The sequence below is a fragment of the Ursus americanus genome, chromosome 33 (genome assembly GCF_024610735.1).
Source record: "Ursus americanus isolate L20-20 chromosome 33, mUrsAme1.1.p, whole genome shotgun sequence".
Lineage (NCBI taxonomy): Eukaryota > Metazoa > Chordata > Mammalia > Carnivora > Ursidae > Ursus > Ursus americanus.
Genome location: NC_142159.1, coordinates 30,772,120 through 30,790,782, shown reverse-complemented (window position 1 = coordinate 30,790,782; position 18,663 = coordinate 30,772,120). Strand labels below are relative to the sequence as shown.

Sequence of the window (18,663 nt, the reverse complement as noted above, 5' to 3'; positions counted from 1 at the left end):
ACACCAAAAGTGCATAGACGGAGGCTGCCCTTGGAAGCAAAGACTCTCAGCAGACGCCTCGGGGACCGGTCAGGCCCGTGGCTGGAATGAGAGCTGCGCTCACCATCGATTTCGGAGGCAGAGTGTCCACGGCTGCCTGCTTGGCCCGCGGACTTCACGAGGGCCAAGCCTCAGAACCCTGGCTAGGCCTGGGTAGACGTATGCACACCGAGACTTCCTTCCTTCAGATACACACGTGGTCATTGGTGAACACAACACACAGCTCATTCCTGGTGTAAAGCTTTGGGGAAGCCATGGGCACACGTCATCACCGAGCAGGGCCAGCATATCCCAGATGAGCGGTGGTTGCCAATATTCCATTTATGAGCCTCTGTTCTCACCAGCTAATAGGGCTTAATGAACTCCTTTTTGTATTTTATTTCAACAAATCCATGTCATTAAAGTAGCAGTCTCCGTGGAGCTTGGCATTTTCACGGCTGCCCGCTGGGGTCCTGGGCTGGCAACACCACCGTGACCTCAGAGCTGTGGGCGATGCTCTGCAGTCCCTCCCAGCAGCGGCACGGTCCCCATCCCCATCTCGCTCTGTCTGGCCCATGCTGTTGCCTTTTCCATGCATGCTATGACGTATGCCCAGCATCCAGGAGCTCTGGGAAGGCTGCGGAGGAAGAGGGCCTACGGGAGCTGAACTCAGTGGCTGTTGTCTCCTGGGCCTCACTACTCGTTCTTCCAGCCACCTCCCCGGTGACCCCTGCCCTCGGTGCAGCCTTCTCTCTGCCCCCACAGACAGGCCAGCACCCACCATGGATGGGCTCTGGGTGGGGCGTGCCGGCAGCGACACAGAGTCTATCCCAGACTGCAGGCTGAGTATCTCACCGAGGAGCACAAGAAAAGCTGGGTCTGTGGGCAAACCCAGCCTCTGAAAACCACGGACCATCCTTCCAGAGCCTCCTTCTTACTGCAGCTGCCCTTGGAATGGCTGTGGGGTGGACGACAGCGGTCCAGTGTGGTCCTTCGCATGGGGCACCAGGTGGTCCAGACACCTGGGGGAGCCGTAACTTAGCAGCCACGATGCACAGTGAGCAGCCCCGGGCCTCTGTCAGTTCGGCATCAGAAAGAGGCAGCCCCAAGGAGGGGCGGCTGGCCCACTGAGCATATTGCTCATCGTGCTTATTGTGAATTCCAGCGTCTTACACTCTCCCTGCATAAACTCTGATTTATGAGGGCCAGGAGGCAGACGGACAGCTTGTGATTGGACGTACTGCTCTCTTGTGGAGAATTTACTTCAGATCAACAGAAAATGGTTTCTGAAGCTCCTGCGGTCATTAGTCTCAATTACGCAGCCTTCAGAGCAGGTAAGACACCTGCCTGCTGAAGGTGCCCAGCTCCGGCCGGGGCAGCCCCTCCACCTCCCCTGGCAGGCTGGAGCAGGTGGAACGTTCCTGAGCTGCCACACACCCCCAAGGAGCATGCCCCCTGAGGAGCAGTGCAGGAATCCAAGCGCCTCTCTACCGGCCACGTGCCCCCCCGCTTTGTCCATCTGTGTGTGGCAAGCCTCCCATGCCGTTCCCTGTGATGTGTCCGGGCTGTGCTTTCTGCCACAGGGGCTTTGCTTGTGTCTTTTGGTCTTGTCCACGTCCACAACACCAGCCCACCCACATATCAAGGTGACGTCACAGACCCCAGCAACGCTGCCCTGGAGGGTGCTTGAAGTGCTGGGATTGGGATCCAGGTTACCATGATGAACAACATGCCGTATTTTTGTAAATTTTGGTCAAGATCAGATTTTAAAAAATAAAATTGGTAGACAAGCTTGGAACATAAAGCCCTGTCCTCCTGTACATTCAGGGAAGACTCTTTGGATCAAACCGTTCAGCCATGTATCAGGTGTGACCCACTGAGGTCAGGGGGGCGGTCAGGTGTGCACACACACATCAGTGCTTCAGAGAGAAGGCTGTGTGTGGACGGAGGCTCTGTGGGGAAGTGTGGAGCCCGGGCCAACCCTAGAAACCCTTGCTAGTTTCCAGCAAGTTCACGAACCTCTCTGCGCTTGAGCATTCTCAGTTGCAAACGGGGATAGTGACTTGGAAGTTCTGCTGTGAGGACTGAATGAACTAACGTAGGCCACATGCTCACAGCACCACAGGAACGTCGGGAACACTGGGGATACTTGAAGCTATTGATACTCATTGCCCAGAAGGTTTGATTTTTAATTGTTCCATTAGATCCAAAATTCTGAATTAACAAAATGGAAAGAACTGGTTGGTCTGGTGCACTGAGGTGGGGGAAGGCTGGACGTGGGGCAAGGGGCGTGAGGAGGGAGAGTCTGAGGTCCAGAGGGAGCAGGGCAGCAGGCAGGAGAAGCGAGGTCTGGGGGAACCCACAGCCCAGAGGGGCTGCACAGAGCCCAGGGACGTGGGTGGAGACCAGAGGTAATGGGGGAGATGCCGTGTGCGTGGAGGCACCAGACAGCCATGGCCAGTGCCCCTCTGCTGCCCTCCCTGGATGTCGCGTCAGCACTGCCCATCCTGGGGGCTCGGTGTCCACGCACGAGTTGGTGGGCTGTGGGACTGCAGATGGGCAGCAGATTCTGACAGTTTTTTTTTTTAATATTAAAGTCCCTGAGATGCTCTCTAAGTTCTTGTTTACCTGCAAGCACAAGTTCCTAACTATATTTATTGCTTCCATCAGAATGAACTTTACGACACCTTTTGGTGTTCTGGAATCCCCGAGTTTAATGACCGGAAAGAAGGAAGCGCATTTTCAGCCATCGCCCTTGCCTTGGGACCCATGAGTGCCTTCCATCACTGTATCGTGCTTTAGGAGATGCTCTGCCTGGTCTCTAACCACATAAGCTCCCTTCCATGGGGGTTGATTCAGGATCTTGCTGGGGCTTTTGAGTCTAAAATCGTGGTGAAATCCGGGGCTGAATAAATTGTGGTCATGAGGCCCCACTGGACTGAACAGAGACCAGGGGAAAATCACATTTCTCCAGGAAAATAGGAGGTTCAGAAAGTGGGGACCCAGCAGAATCAGACACTCTTCCAGGGGAAGAGCAGATTTGCGGTCCCTCTTCTTACTCTTACTGCCAGGACTCTGGCCATGGGATCTTTCAGGAAACCCCATCCTGCCCCTCTCCCCTGCCCCCCCCGGACATTCACCACCTTCCATGGATCACCGTCCGACTCATCCTCCAGGAAAGGCCACAGACAAGTTCCCTGAGGCTACCTGGTGCCCAGATGAAATGGCCAGTGACATGAGAACAAATGGGACAAGCGTTGGGGTCAGAGAGATGGGACCTTGAACCCCAGCTCTGCCACGTCGCAGCGGGATGGCCACAGGCAAGCCACCCAGCTCAGGTGCTTTGACTGTGACGCACGGAGGTTACTGCCTGCTCTGAGGGGTTGCTAGAGAATTAGAACACCTTGTCATATTGACTTATTTAAGATGTGTGCACCTCTGCTTTCTCTAGCCATGAGGTACTTTACAAATGAAATCCCCTCTGGTATCTGCCAGCCCTCCAGGCCGCAGGGACTGTGTCCCTGGCCTCCATGTGTACTGTCTGCCCATGTCGAGTTCCCTCCCTGAAGCCTCTCTTCAGCTCACCAGCTACTTCTCCGAGAATATCTCAGTGGGTTCCGTGGTCGAGGCAGGCTCCAACTTGCCTAAACTCAGAGCAACATGGCCCTTGAGACTGTCACTGGGATAGGTGAAATCTCTGGAACATCCCTCACCTAATTCTCTTTGGTTGGGTGCAAGCTGAACCCAGGCTTTCTATGCCACGAGACTCCAGGTTCCCTTGTCCAGCCTTTTGCCCTTTGCCTGGCCGCAGGCCAGACGTCAGAGATGAGCAAGAGGCTGGAGCACCATGTCCGGTGAGGAGTCGGCCGTCCAAGGACTCATCACACTGAAAGCAGGGGGCGATTTCAGAGTGAGCCTGGGGTGCCAGCAGAACATAGGGAGGAGGGACCGCCCTGGCTTGGGGAGCGGTGGAGGCCCAGGAGGAGGTGGCATCGCGCCCCATCTCCAGGAGCCATGAAGGTTGGGCAGGGCAGGCAACAGCGGAGCGGCTTTCCAGGATTGAGGATTTGGCTCCTACCAAACACTTCGTGGCGGGACACCAGTATTTTCTTTTTTGATCCACTTAATCACATCATCTTTGCAGAAAACTTTTCTTTAAATTCTGACTGCTTTGAAAGCACACCAGGAAGGTTGTATCACTTGGCATTATTTTCAGTGAATTACGGAAGGAAAGACCCTAATCCTTGGAGGAGCACGCGTTGCCAGGCCCTGTACTAAGCCGATGCTCAGATGTGGGTTAAAGTTCTAGAAAGCAGCTTTTATAAGTATTTCTGGTTCTGCTTTGTTTAATTAGTAATTGTTGACTGTAGAGAGAGCAAAACCTTGCTACCCGCATTTTTATGGTGCACAAAGAAGGGGAGAATGCAAATGTTTTATGTTTTCGTTTGCCGCTCCCGTTTGCCTTCTCGCTCTCTCTGTAAACCCCTGCCATCTGCAACCATTCTCTGTGCTCTAATAGCCAAGATACCATCTAGTCTTCTCTAAAGGCTGCTTCGAGCAGGTTTCCTGTAATGAAGATGCTGGTGGTAGAGATAAATCTGTTTCCATTCCAAAAAATGGGAAGGGGAAAAACCCCGCTTAGTGCTTGTTTGTGCATAATAGTGCCATTTTCTTAAAGACCTGTTTTAGACAGTGTTATGGGCTAATAAAGAACCAGTCTGCCCACAGCTCTCTGGGTAACTACAGAGCAGTGGGGATGGCGCAGGTGGGGCGTCATGGATGCCCGGGTGGCTGAGAGTGAGGATTTCCCATTTGAGATCCAAGTCTGCAGCTCCCACAAGTTAATCTAAAAATAGACCAAGCACATTTTCTTGCTGGGTAGATTCAGATAAAATTGAGCTCCTACATACCCAGGATTTGTGGGATTTGTTGCTAATGTTAGGGATTTACATTTCTGTTATACCTCTGCCGGCTTAATCTGATCATTCCAAAATGCTCAGAACTGGTTGCTCTTTCAAGGACAACTTGATTAGCTAAAAATTAGACCTTTATTTATTGAAGCCTTTGGACTTTGGGCACCAATCTGTTTTACTCATCCTTTGCAGTTCCTTCAGACGTTCCTGAAAACACGTCTGCTGAGGCCGTCAGCTCCACCCAGATTTTACTGACGTGGGCTTTGGTGCCTGAACAGGACCAGAACGGGCTCATACTGGGCTACAAGGTATGTGTCAGAGGTGACCGTCCTGTGCTTAGACTGTGCAGGTGCTCCTGCGTGTCACTCCCTTAGACTAAGGAGCGCAGGGCGTCTTCCAGACCTGCAGCACCGTCCTGTGTTGTGATGTTCACATCTGTTTTCTCCTCTAAACTTCCTTGCCATCTGGTGAGGAGGCACGACTACAACCTCCTAACATAGGCCCAAACAACACATGGGTAGGAGCCGGCTACTTAAGCTCGAGCCTCTGCTTCCTGGCTTGTACAACGGGAGTCATCATGGTGGCTGACTCTGATCTGGTCTGAGAGGGAAGGGGGTTTGATTTTGTGAGCTGCGGTGTGCTCCTAGCGTGTGCTGAGTGGGTGTTCTTAGCTACCTGCATGCTGGTGCGCACACCAGCATCCTGGGTCATCCAGGGCAATGGCGACAGCAGGAGGGGCGAGCACCTTTCTGCCTCTTGGGGGGCCCTTGCTGGGTTTAGTCTTACCTGCACTTATCCACCTGTGCTTTTGTTTACATCACTTCCCCCGAGCAGTGGGACGGATTTTCCTGGATGTGGCCCATAGGGCCCCACACCTGTCTGTTACTCCCTGTACAGCCTTCCAGCATCGGAACTCCAGGCTTTCCTTGGTTTTGATCCCCAGCCTCTGGTTTTCCCCCTCCTGTTCTCGTGGGCATTCAGTTGCTCCCCCAGGCCCTGCTGGACGTGGGGATCTCACTGGGCAGGTGTAGTGACCACAACTCCACAGCACATACCTGGGTCCTGGAGAAGAGAGCTTGCCCTGCTGTTTTCAAGCTCCTCCCTGAGGTCCGCCATCTCTTATGGCCTTCTGGGTCCTGGACTAAGGGACCAGTTCAGGAAGGATGAGCTGCGAGTGAGGACTTAGCAAACCAGCAGGAGCAGGCAGGGCCGTGGACTGGAGTTTCCCAGGGTGCTGTGTCTGTGCATGGGCAGCAGCACAGAGCCCAGGGGGACTGTGGCCCAGGGTGCAGGGAATTCCAGCAACTCTCTCGAGACAGGAGCCCAATTTCCCAAGAACCTGGGAAACCGAGGGGGCGCTGGCTCCTTCTGTAGGAAGCACAGTGTCGGTGTTTATGACCAAGTCCTCGTTCTAGTGGATGTGGTTGGTGTGCCTGCTGTCGTGTGCCTCAGCTCTGGGAAATCACGGCTCAGGAGAGCTCCCCCTGCCATGGGCTGGGTCCTAACTCAGCTCCTCTTCTGCTCTGGAGCACGTCTTCCCCACTAAATACCAGCATATGGAAACTAGATCCATAAGCCTTAAACACCGCTGCTGTGGGGGAGAAGCCGCAGTTGCTGGTCCTTGCCCTGTGGTTGAGAGGCCCCCTCCTGGCACCCTGCATCCCCATGACCATGCACGCTTGTGTGTGGATGCTCCAGATTCTGTTCCGGGCCAACGACCTGGACCCCCGAGCCCCGCAGTCCCATCGTGCAAGGGAACCACACACAGTCGGCGCTGCTGGCCGGTCTCCAGAAGTTCATGCTATGCAAGCTCCGGGTGCTGACGTTCGTCCGCATTGGCAACGGAGTCCCCAGCTCTCCCCTCATCCTAGAGTGGACCGAGGATGACAGTATGGTAGCGGTGTGCTTGAACAGCCCAAACAACGGAGACAGTTGTCATTTTTTTTTAATAATGATTTTTATTATATTATGTTAGTCACCATACAGTACATCCCCGGTTTTCGATGTAAGGCTCGATGATTCATTAGTTGTGTATAACACCCAGTGCACCATGCAATACGTGCCCTCCTTACTACCCATCACCGGTCTATCCAATTCCCCCACCCCCCTCCCCTCTGTAGCCCTCAGTTTGTTTCTCTGAGTCCATAGTCTCTCATGTTTCATTCCCCCTTCTGATTACCCCCCCTTTCTTTATCCCTTTCTTCCCCTACTGATCATTCTAGTTCTTATGTTCCATAGATGAGAGAAATCATATGATAGTTGTCTTTCTCTGCTTGACTTATTTCACTAAGCATTATCTCCTCCAGTGCCGTCCATGTTGTAGCAAATGTTGAGAACTCGTTCTTTCTGATTGCTGAGTAATATTCCATTGTATATATGGACCACAACTTCTTAATCCAGTCATCTGTTGCAGGGCATCTCGGCTCCTTCCACGATGTAGCTATTGTGGACATTGCTGCTATGAACATTGGGGTGCATATGGCCCTTCTCTTCACTACGTCTGTATCTTTGGGGTAAACACCCAGTAGTGCAATGGCTGGATCATAGGGTAGCTCAATTTTGAACTTTTTAAGGGACCTCCACACGGTTTTCCAGAGTGGCTGTACCAACTTGCATTCCCACCAACAATGTAGGAGGGATCCCCTTTCTCCACATCCTCTCCAACAATTGTTGTTTCTTGCCTTGTCTATTTTTGCCATTCTAACTGGCGTAAGGTGGTATCTCAGTGTGGTTTTGATTTGAATTTCCTTGATGGCTAATGATTTTGAACATTTTTTCATGTGTCTGTTAGCCATTTGTATGTCTTCATTGGAAAAGTGTCTGTTCATATCTTCTGCCCATTTTTTGATTTGTTTATTTGTTTCTCGTGTATTGAGTTTGAGAAGTTCTTTGTAGATCTTGGATACCAGTCCTTTATCTGTGGTGTCATTTGCAAATATCTTCTCCCATTCCGTGGGCTGCCTCTTAGTTTTTCTGACTGTTTCCTTGGCTGTGCAGAAACTTTTAATCTTGATGAAGTCCCATAAATTCATTTTGTCTTTTGTTTCTCTTGCCTTTGGGGATGTATCATGAAAAAGGTTGCTTTGGCCGATGTCGTAGAGGTTGCTGCCTATGTTCTCCTCTATTTTTTGATGGATTCCTGTCTCACATCGAGGTCTTTCATCCATTTGGAGTTTATTTTTGTGTATGGTGTGAGATAGTGGTCAAGTTTCATTCTTTTGCATGTAGCTGTCCAATTTTCCCAGCACCATTTATTGAAGAGACTGTCTTTTTCCCACCGGATGTTTTTTCCTGCTTTATCAAGTATTAGTTGCCCAAAGAGCCGAGGGTCCATTTCTGGGCTCTCTATTCTGTTCCATTGGTCTATGTGTCTGTTTTTGTGCCAGTACCATGCTGTCTTTGTGATCACAGCTTTGTAGTACAGCTCGAAATCCGGCATTGTGATGCCCCCAGCTTTGTTTTTCCTTTTCAACAGTTCCTTGGAGATTCGGGGTCTTTTCTGGTTCCATACAAATTTAAGGACTATTTGTTCCAGTTCTTTGAAAAACGTTCTCGGTATTTTGATCGGGATAGCATTGAAAGTGTAGATTGCTCTGGGTAGCATGGACATTTTAACTATGTTAATTCTTCCGATCCATGAGCATGGAATATCTTTCCATCTTTTTATGTCTTCCTCAATGTCTTTTAAGAGTGATTTATAGTTTCTAGAATAAAGGTCCTTTAGGTCTCTGGTTAAGTTAATTCCAAGGTAACGTATGGTTTTTGGTGCTATTGTAAATGGGATGGATTCCCTGATTTCTCTTTCTTCATTCTCGTTATTCGTGTACAGAAATGCAACTGATTTCTGAGCATTGATTTTGTATCCCGCCACGTTACTGAACTGCTCTATAACTTCTAATAGTTTGGGAGTGGCTTCTTTTGGGTTTTCCATATAGAGTATCATGTCGTCTGCGAAGAGAGACATTTTGACTTCTTCTTTGCCGATTTGAATACCTTTGATCCCTTTTTGTTGTCTGATTGCTGTTGCAAGGACTTCTAGTACTATGTTGAATAATAGTGGCAAGAGTGGGCATCCTTGTCGAGTTCCTGATCTTTAGGGAAAGGCTTCCAGCTTTTCCCCATTGAGAATAATATTTGCAGTAGGCTTTTCATAGATGGCTTTTATGAGATTGAGAAATGTACCTTCTATTCCTACACTCTGAAGGGTTTTAATCAGGAAAGGATGCTGTATTTTGTCAAATGCTTTTTCGGCATCGATTGAGAGGATCATATGGTTCCTGAGTCTTTTCTTGTTGATATGATGTATCACGCTGATTGATTTGCGAATATTGAACCACGCTTGCATCCCAGGTATGAATCCCACTTGATCGTGGTGGATAATCCTTTTAATGAACTGTTGGATTCTATTAGCAAGTATCTTGTTGAGGATTTTGGCGTCCATATTCATTAGGGAAATCGGTCTGTAATTCTCCTTTTTGAGGGGGTCTTTGCCTGGTTTGGGGATCAAGGTAATATTGGCCTCATAGAATGAGTTTGGTAGCTTTCCTTCTGTTTCTGTTTTTTGAAATAGCTTTAGGAGAATAGGTATTATTTCTTCTTTGAATGTTTGGTAGAATTCCCCAGGAAAACTGTCCGGGCCTGGAGTTTTGTTATTTGGAAGGTTGTTTATCACTGACTCAATTTCTTCATAATTAATTGGCCTGTTTAAGAAATCAATTTCTTCCTTTTTCAATCTTGGTAGTTTATAGGTTTCCAGGAAGGATTCCATCTCTTCCAGATTGCTTAGTTTATTGGCATATAGCTGTTGATAAAAATTTCTAATAATCCTTCCAATTTCAATGGTGTTCGTCGTGACCTCTCCTTTTTCATTCATAATTTTAATAATCTGGGTCCTTTCTCTTTTCTTTTGGATAAGTCTTGCCAGTGGTCTGTCAATTTTATTGATTCTCTCCAAGAACCAGCTTCTAGTCCTGTTGATCTGCTCTACTGTACTTCTGGTTTCTGCTTGATTGATTTCAGCTTTAATTTTGGTCAACTGCTTCCTTGTGCGTGGATTAGGCCTGTCCCTCTGTTGCTGTTCCAGCTTCTTGAGGTGAGAATATAAAAACTGCATTTTAGATTTTTCTATTCTTTTGAGTGAGGCTTGGATGGCTATGTATTTCCCCCTTAGGAATGCCTTTTCAGTATCCCATAGGTTTTGGACTGTTGTATTTTCATTCTCATTGGTCTCCATAAATTGTTTAATTTGATTTTTGATTTTCTGGTTTATCGAGTCATTCCTGAGCAGGATGGTTCTTAGTCTCCAAGTGTTTGAGTTTCTTCCAAATTTTTCCTTGTGGTTGAGTTCCAATTTCAGAGCGTTGTGGTCTGAGAATATGCAGGGGATAATTTCAATCTTTTGGTATCGGCTGAGACCTGTTTTGTGTCCCAGAACATGGTCTATTCTTGAAAATGTTCCATGGGCATTAGAATAGAATGAGTATTCTTTGGTTCTGGGGTGTAGTGTTCTATATATATATATCTAAGAGGACCAACTCGTCGAGTATGGCATTCAAAGCCTTTGATTCTTTGCTTAGTTTTTGCCAGGGTGTTCTGTCTATTTCTGAGAGTGGAGTGTTGAGGTCCCCTACTATTAATGTATTTTTATCTATATGTCTCTTTATTCTGGTTAAGAGTTGGCTTGTGTATCTTGCTGCTCCCCTGTTGGGGGCATATATATTTATAATTGTCATATCCACTTGTTGAATACTTCCTTTAAGAATAATATAGTGCCCTTCTGCGTCTCTAACTATAGTCTGTAGTTTAAAATCCAATTTATCTGATATGAGAATTGCTACCCCAGCTTTCTTTTGAGGTCCATTTGCGTGAAAGATGGTACTCCATCCCCTTACTCTCAGTCTGAATGCATCTTTGGGTTCGAAATGAGTCTCTTGTAGACAGCAAATGGATGGGTCATTTCTTTTTATCCAATCTGCAATGCTGTGGCGTTTAAAGCAAGAATTTAAACGATTAATGTTAAGACTGAGTACTGAGAGATATGCTTTTAATTCTGCCATGTTGTCAGTAAAGTCTTTGTATTGGCTGTGACTTTCTGTTTTGTATCACTCTTGGGGCCTTTTTACTTTTATAGAACCCCCCGTAATACCTCCTGTAGGGCTGGTTTCATGGTTACGAAATTGGCTAGTGACTGTCGATTCTGAAATGTCTTTATTTCTCCATCAATTCTGAATGACAGCCTTGCTGGATAAAGGATCCTTGGCTGCATGTTTTTCTCTGAAAGAGCTTTAAAAATGCTCCCCCAACCCTTTCTCTCATTCCAGGTCTGTGTAGACAGGTCTGGGGTAATTCTGATTCCTTTGCCTTGGTACGTGAGAAATTTCTTTGCCCTGGCCGCTTTCAATACTGTATCCTTGGATCTCATATTTGCGAATTGCACTATGACGTGACGTGGTGTAGGTCTGTCATGGTTGAGCTTGGGAGGGGTCCTCTCTGCCTCTTGGACACGAATTTTTGTTTCCCTTGCTAGATTAGGGAAGTTTTCAGCTACAATTTGTTCAAATATCTCTTCTAGACCTCTGTTTTTCTCCACCCCCTCGGGGATGCCGATGATTCTTACATTGGATCGTTTGTTGAGTCAGTAATCTCCTGTAGCCAACATTCGTGGGCGTGGATTTTTTTAAGACCATCTTCTATTTTTTTTTTTTCCTCTATTAACCCATCCTCCAATTCACTAACCCTTTCCTCCGCTTCCGTGACCCTGGCCGTCAGAGCCTCTAGTTTTGCCTGCATTTGGCTCATAGAATTTTTAATTTCTGTCAAATTTGCTCTCATTTCCGCCCTTAGGGATTCTATATTCTCAGTAACATTTTCCTTAATACTTTTTTCAAGTCTACTCATTATCTTGACCATTGTTACTCTGAATTCCATTTCTGATAATTTGGTTACATCCATATCCGTTACTTCTGTGGCAGAGGCCACAGACTCACTGTCTTTTCTTTGCTGGGGCGGGCTTCTCCTTCTTGTCATTCTAATGAGGAGAGGTTGCGGGGTTGTCCAGAGCCCAAAATTATTGACTGGGTCCCAGGCCGTGCCCCTTGTTTTATAGGGATATTAGAGATGTGGGCTTCTTCTTTAAAGATTTTATTTATTTACTTATCTGAGAGAGGGAGACAGACAGTCAGCAAGAACGGAACAGAAGCAGGGGAGTGAGAGAGGAAGAAGCAGGCTCCCAGCGGAGGAGCCCGATGAGGGACTCCTTTCCGGAACGCTGGGATCACGCCCTAAGCCGGAGACAGGCGCTCAATGACTGTGCCACCCAGGCGCCTCGGGTTGTGGGCTGCTTGATTTTTCAGCCTGCCTTCTGTGTTCTGGGGGAGGGGCCTGCCGCGCCGATACTCAGGCAACCCTGTTTGGTTAGAGTCTCCGTGTCCCCTGCGAGGGAGGATGGGGATGGGCACTCTCTGAGCCGGTATCTCCAGGCTTTTGTTCTCTGGCGGCTTTCCCTGGCGGCCGGCTATGCCTCTTCTGAGAGTCAGAGCAGCAGAGGCAGCATTGTCACAGAACAGAGGGATTGTGGCCCGTTCTCCACTGATGTTCTGGCCACTTTTACTCTGTTACTGTTGGTGCTGCTCAACCCTGCAGCGTCCCGCGATGTGTGCACCAGCTCGGAGTCCCTGCCCTCACTTCCAGGGCCGGCGCGTCTCTGTCCTTTGTGTTTCTAATGCCGCCAGCCACCGGCCACCCCGCACGCTCCTGGGTCTCCCGGTCTCAGTCTATACCCAGTGAGCACACCTCGATTCCGGAGTTTCATGAGAAGCCTGGTGGCGCGCGCACCCGGTTCAGGGTCTCAGTCTGCTGTTTCGCGGGTGCTGACCGCGAGTCCGCCCGCTCCCCCGTGCAGGTGGCCCGCCAGCCACCAGCCGCCCCACGCGCGCTCCAGGAGCTCCCGGTCTCAGTCTGGATCCCGTGAGCACACCAGGATTCCGGTGTTCCGGGAGATGCCTGGTGGCGCGTGTTCACGGCTCACCGGTCTCAGTCCGCTCTCTCGCGGGTGCCCTCTGTGAGTCCGCCCGCTCCCCCGTGCAGGTGGCTGCCGCTTCCCGGCGCCCAAACACGGCGGCTCCCTCCCCCTTCCATTTATCTTCCGATATCTGTGCACGGTTTACAGCTCCCCTCTTCGTACCTCAATACTCAGCGCTGGAGACGTTCATTTGTAGAGATCCAGATGCATCATCCTGCGTCTCAGGCTGATTCCGTGGTTATTTAGGCTGGTCTGGTACCTATCCAGCTCAACTCAGGGGACCGGCTGAAAAGGGGTCCCCTACTCCTCCGCCATCTTAACTCCCTCCCAGTTGTCATTTTTAACTTAAATTTCGAACCACTTTTGTACCCCTTTTTTCAGTTGAGGAAAACAAAACAGAATTGTTTTTCAGTCACTGGGCATTTATATGGCCAATTTTAGCCTGGAGTGAATTTCTACAGCCTAATGATGAACTTCTGCAAATTTCTGTCATAACTCTATGAGAGGCAGCACAGTAAAGGCTGGGTGGGCGGGGGCCATAAAACGCCCCGCTGGCAGTGTCAGCACAGATCGGGTTAAGAGCCCCACTCCCAGCCTGGGTGCCTTGATTTCCGTGGTGCCACCCACTCCCATCGTCCACATGCCCGGAGGTCCCTAGAAGCTCCCACACAGAGTGCGGTGGGTTCCACGGGCTCCCACACTGCCCTGCACCTGTGTTTCTGGGCCAGAATCACAAGCGCCTCTTGATGGCTTTGCTTCTATGGACGTCTAAATCATCAGCAAATGTTTTTCCAGTTTGTCAGACATTTAAAGGTTATCTCCTTTTACATTTTTATTGTTACACTGACTGTAGCAAATAGTCAGGGAGGGGTGTATATCCTGGGGGAGATACTGCTCCCCCCCACACACACACGTTAGGGATCAGAAGCTTCTCACAGAAGTAGGACAACTGTAGATTTCCTGATACATGTCGGCCAAAGTCATTCAATTAGCCCCCATGGTGCTCGGCTGCCGAGCTGGAAGGCATCTCTGTGTTCTGCTAGGAGACAGCACCAGCGCTGGGCTTCAGTCAAGGAGAGGAAGGAGCTCTTCACACCATCCTTTCCTGGGTGCAGAGCCTCGGGGGGCTAGGGTCTGACGGGGGCAGTTGGATCAAGGTTGTTTGCAAAACTATGGGAAGCCATGGAGTCCCGGTTACACAAACGAAAAGAAAAAGGAGCCTCCAACCTTGGCCAGTTACAACTTCCTAAAGTAGAGGCTGTAAGTCACAGAATACTTTTCCTTCTTCTCCTGCAGTGTGATTGGAGGCAGGTTTTCCTCTCCCTCATTTCAGCACGATCCAAATGATCAGCTTTGGGGATGGCGCGGGGGATGGGGACCCATGAGGCTGCCATCAAAATTTGCCCGTTTGTGCAGTTGGTCCTGGTGTGGGAGCCCATAGCCTCCTTACGTTTAGGTTACCAAGCGCAAGGGTCACAGATGTATTCAAACACGGGTTTAAACTTTTAAATACCGTTCTCAGCTTAGTAACCAGAGGCAGAATTCAGTGGCCCCGGAATGACTGTAACACACATCCTCCTGTCTCTGTATGCATTGCTCCGAGCCCATTGCCTCTCATCTGGGAGTCAGGTAAGCTCCAACCACAAGTTCTGGTGCTGGCCGCACACTCACTCACCGGGCTGTTTACGTGAATATATTTATGACGGCTGTGAGCTGGAGGCAAAGGGGCCACATCACACGGGATTATTTTGTGCATTCGTGCGCCAACTCTTAATTTTCTAAGACGGTGCACACGAGAAAAATCACTCCTTGTAAATACGTGACTTTGTCAGTGGGGAGGGACTTTAGGCCATCTGATTTACCTAACACTTGCTGGCAGGTGTCAAGCTCCCGAAAGGATTCAGCCCAGATGGGCAGAATCTTGACCTCCAGCTTGATGTGCTTGCAGCCTCGCACCCCTTGCACTCATGGGCTCCCAGCACAGTGTGTGAGCACCGCTTCTAGAAGTTGGAAAAGCAGATGAGCTGGATTCTAAATGAGGTGTTTTCTTACCATCATTAGGGGGCCACACGGAGTCAGCTAGATTCCAGAAGTCATCTGTGGCCTTAGAGTGTCTGGTCCATGCACAGAGTCAGCTGTGGTAGAGAATGCTCGGCCAGCCCACAGAGTCCTGGGCTGTCTCCACGTCATGTCTCCACGTAACACCGTAGAGGCACCTGCCTCATGGTTTCCTCTCCTCCCTCCAGCCCTGGGCCTGCCAGTGAGGCTCGTGTTGCCAGAAGTGACACTCAGTCCGTGTGGATGGTGTGGCAGCCACCAGAGGAGCCCAACGGCATCGCTCTGGGTAAGGAAGCGGCCGTGATTAAAGAGATCGTAGCTCAGAGGGAAATCGCAATTGCATTGATTTCCTCTGTTCTTGTTACATGTCAAAGAGGTTGAACAACAACAACAACAACAAAATCCTGCCTGCCACAGCCCGGCATTTTTAGCGCTGGGAAATGTGGGACCCTCTACTGTCCTGGGAGCTGTGTTCTGAGGTTTCTTTGCAGATTGAAATTTACATTTTGTTAGCCCAGAATTTCTTCCATTTGTTCATGGTTCACAACAAAACCATCTGTAATTGGCCCTTCCTTCAGCTCTGACATAACCAGGCTGTTTCCATGGGTGTCTGGGAAGCAGCAGCCTCGTTTTTCATGGGAACCAGAGACCTGGACTTTGCTCCCAAGTTCCAGGAAACATCCTCGGCTGCAGGGCCTTCACCTCATCCTTCTAAGAAGTTTCCAGCGTGAATTTTGTGCCTTGGGTCCCTAGGAAATGGTTTACTTTTAATGTTTCATTCAGGGGGGCAACTCTGATAGCATTGATGAAAAGCCTTATTTTTTCTTATTCCCCAAAGGAGGCAAGTTTTATTTAAAAAAGAAATCATCAGTTCCCTTATTTAGTCACCCCTTCACCATGACAAATTCAGGGCTTCCCCTATGCATGGTGTCGCCTGCATGGTGGGCAGTAAGGAGTGAAGAAGATGCACCTGTCCTCAGGAGGCGTGTGGCTCACGGCACCACTGGGGAGAGGCACAAGGATGATGCAATGTGATAGGTGACTAATAACGGTTCACGAGATGATCCACAAGCGGGTCCCCCAGGCCAAGGGGCTCTCAGCGGACGGAAGGTGGCTTTAGAGCTGGATCTTGTCGATGAGTGGCCTCTGGAGTCCTGGAGGAAGGGAAGAGGGACGTCCACTCAGCCAGAGGGAATGCCTTCTTCCTGTGAGAGTGTAGACAGATCCCTGCCTGCGGATGTGGGCAGGGCCGGGCCTGGGTTGCCTGGGGATGGCCGGCTCTGCCATGCAGGGAGTGCCCAGGGGCCCAGACCTGTGAAATCAGGCATCTAACGGCCAGGGCCCCAGGCTCGATCTACTCTCCAGACCCAGGCCAGCCTCTGATAGGCTATGTCCCTAATCCAGACTCGCGGCAGACCCCCAGATATGTTAGCTCGTGTACTGGGTGGTTTACAGGAAGATTATAAACCTGAGCTTACAGACAGGTAGTGAAATTCACCACTTACACCTGCTTCTGATATTAGGATTCTAAGATTCAGTTTGAAAAAGGGTTTTACTTCATTAGAAAACATTTTTAAATAATCTGTGCTGAGGGCAGTAGGGAGTCCCCCAAGGGCTTTGAGCAGCAAAGTGATGGAATCAGGTTTGCCTTCTAGGTAACAACTAGAGAGGCAAATAGTTTTGAGTTCTTGAGTCACGAACATGGGGAGGACAGAGCCTGAGGCATCCTGACGTCGTCTGCTGCCAGGCTGGGCCCTCCTCAGTCTGACCCTTCCTCGTGCGATTTCTGGAGTTGCTGGGTGGGGTATTTTGCTGAGTACAGTATTTCTGAAATGGGTGACCTTCGGAACCGCAGGTTCTTGCTATTTTAAAATCACAAGGAGCCGGCGAGGAAGCTGCTGGTGAAATGGTATTTCAGATCCTGTCGGATGAGATGGGATCCCAGACACCTGTTAGGCCCCACACCTTGTGCTCCAGACCTGGGGCGGGAGATGGTCTGCAGAGTGCATGGATGGGCCAGAAGTCTCCTGGAGCCCCTCAGCACCACGCCCCGGCTGCTGCCTCTTCTGGACAGAGCAGGGCTAAACATCTGATGACCCAGTGGGTGTCTCCAGCTTGCTGTGAGACAGGAAACCTTTCTGGAGCACAGAATGTGAATTCTGTCCTGTCACAGTCTCATCCTGGGTCCTCCTCGCAAACATGGGGACGTTGTGGCCTGAGCCAGGGCCAGCCCACTGTGCTTGCTGGTCCTTTGCCCCTTCTGTGCCTCTAAAGTCTACATTCGATGTGACTCCACGGCCGTCCCTGCCTGGTTGTGCCCACTGTCATCACACGAGTCTCACTGTCCAAAGATAAAATCTCATCACGTACTTTGAAGGGCATCTGTAACGTTTGTGTGTCTGTTTGAGAAAGCACTGTGAAAGGAGAACTCAGACCATGATGGGGTAGCATTTACATTATTCAGATTGGGAGTCCTAGAAAGTCTTGATACGACCCAGGTGAGATGGGTAAGTGGGCAAACACATGCTCATATGCTCCCGGAGAATGATATGGTCATGTCTGGGCGAGGTGACCCCATCTGTCCTCTCCATCCCGGAGGCCCTTCCTGTCAGGTCTTAAATCCTGGAGTTCTCACACCTCTACCCAAGGAGACACACACGGGACACTCTTGCAGTGTCGTGTTCAATAACAGGGAAAAACAAAGAGCCAGACACCCAAGTGTCCATCAATCAGGCAACAGAAATGTGTATCCTGGGCTCTTCACGCAACAGAAAACATGATAGCAGTTACAGGAATGACCAAGATCTACACGAGCCAACGTGAGGAAGTCTCACAAGCATGTGTTCAGGGGGAAAACAAGTTGCAGGAGAATCCACAGAGCGTGAGAATGTTCCTGTACATTTAAACCTCCAGGAGTGTTACTATAGTCATTTACATGTACAGTCAACGTGTGAGCTCATGGACAGGACTACACCCGGAGTTGAGACGGGGCGTGGCCTCTGAGGAAGAGGAGCTGGTGGGGCCACCAGACAACCTCAACTTTTTCTGTCTCTTCTCTTATATGAAAACAAAAACAGTCCAATTTGGCAAAATCTCAAGATTTGTTCAGTTTGGTACAATCAATATTTGGGTGTTTCATCTGTATCATTCCCAGTATTTCCTGTATGTTTGAAAGATTTATAATAAAAAAGGACGATCATAAGATAAAAACAACACGTTCACTATAGACTTTTTAAAAAACAGAAAATTCAAACAAGTAACAGGCAGAAAATGAGAATCACCCACAATTCCACCACCCCAAAATAATGTTACGATTTTTTTCTTCTGTTCATTTTTCTACTATTTTAATTACAAATAGTTCCTACTTAGAAAGGATTCTCTTCGTTCTAGCACGTGCATGTTTAGCAGCGGTGGCCTGCCCGTGTCCCTGCCACCCCGTCTAGCATGGACAGCCCGCCAGGCCCCCTGAGGGACTTTGTGTTTATCTCTCCTTCAATTTTCTGCATGAGTTTCGTAGAGGTAAACTTAAGCCTAAAAAGCTAATACTAGTGCTGCATATTTTTAGATTTCATGCAAACTCCTGTCCTGTGTTTTTCTGTGACTTTGCTCCTCTCTTCCCACGTCACAAATCTTTCCTACATACACACCTTGGCT

The 18,663-nt window shown here is 49.3% G+C and overlaps 1 long non-coding RNA gene across 2 annotated transcripts in view; it reads left to right on the top strand.

Moving 5' to 3' along the window:
• Window positions 1-18,461, top strand: part of LOC148107260 (uncharacterized) — a 44,240-nt gene extending 25,779 nt beyond the window's left edge. The window contains exons 3-6 of one of the 2 annotated variants that reach the window (XR_015722820.1): window positions 2,689-4,310; window positions 5,124-5,239; window positions 15,198-15,295; window positions 16,865-18,461. This is a non-coding gene — a long non-coding RNA (uncharacterized LOC148107260). The other variant, XR_015722821.1, reaches the window with a different exon arrangement.
• Window positions 18,462-18,663: the final 202 nt, after the last annotated feature.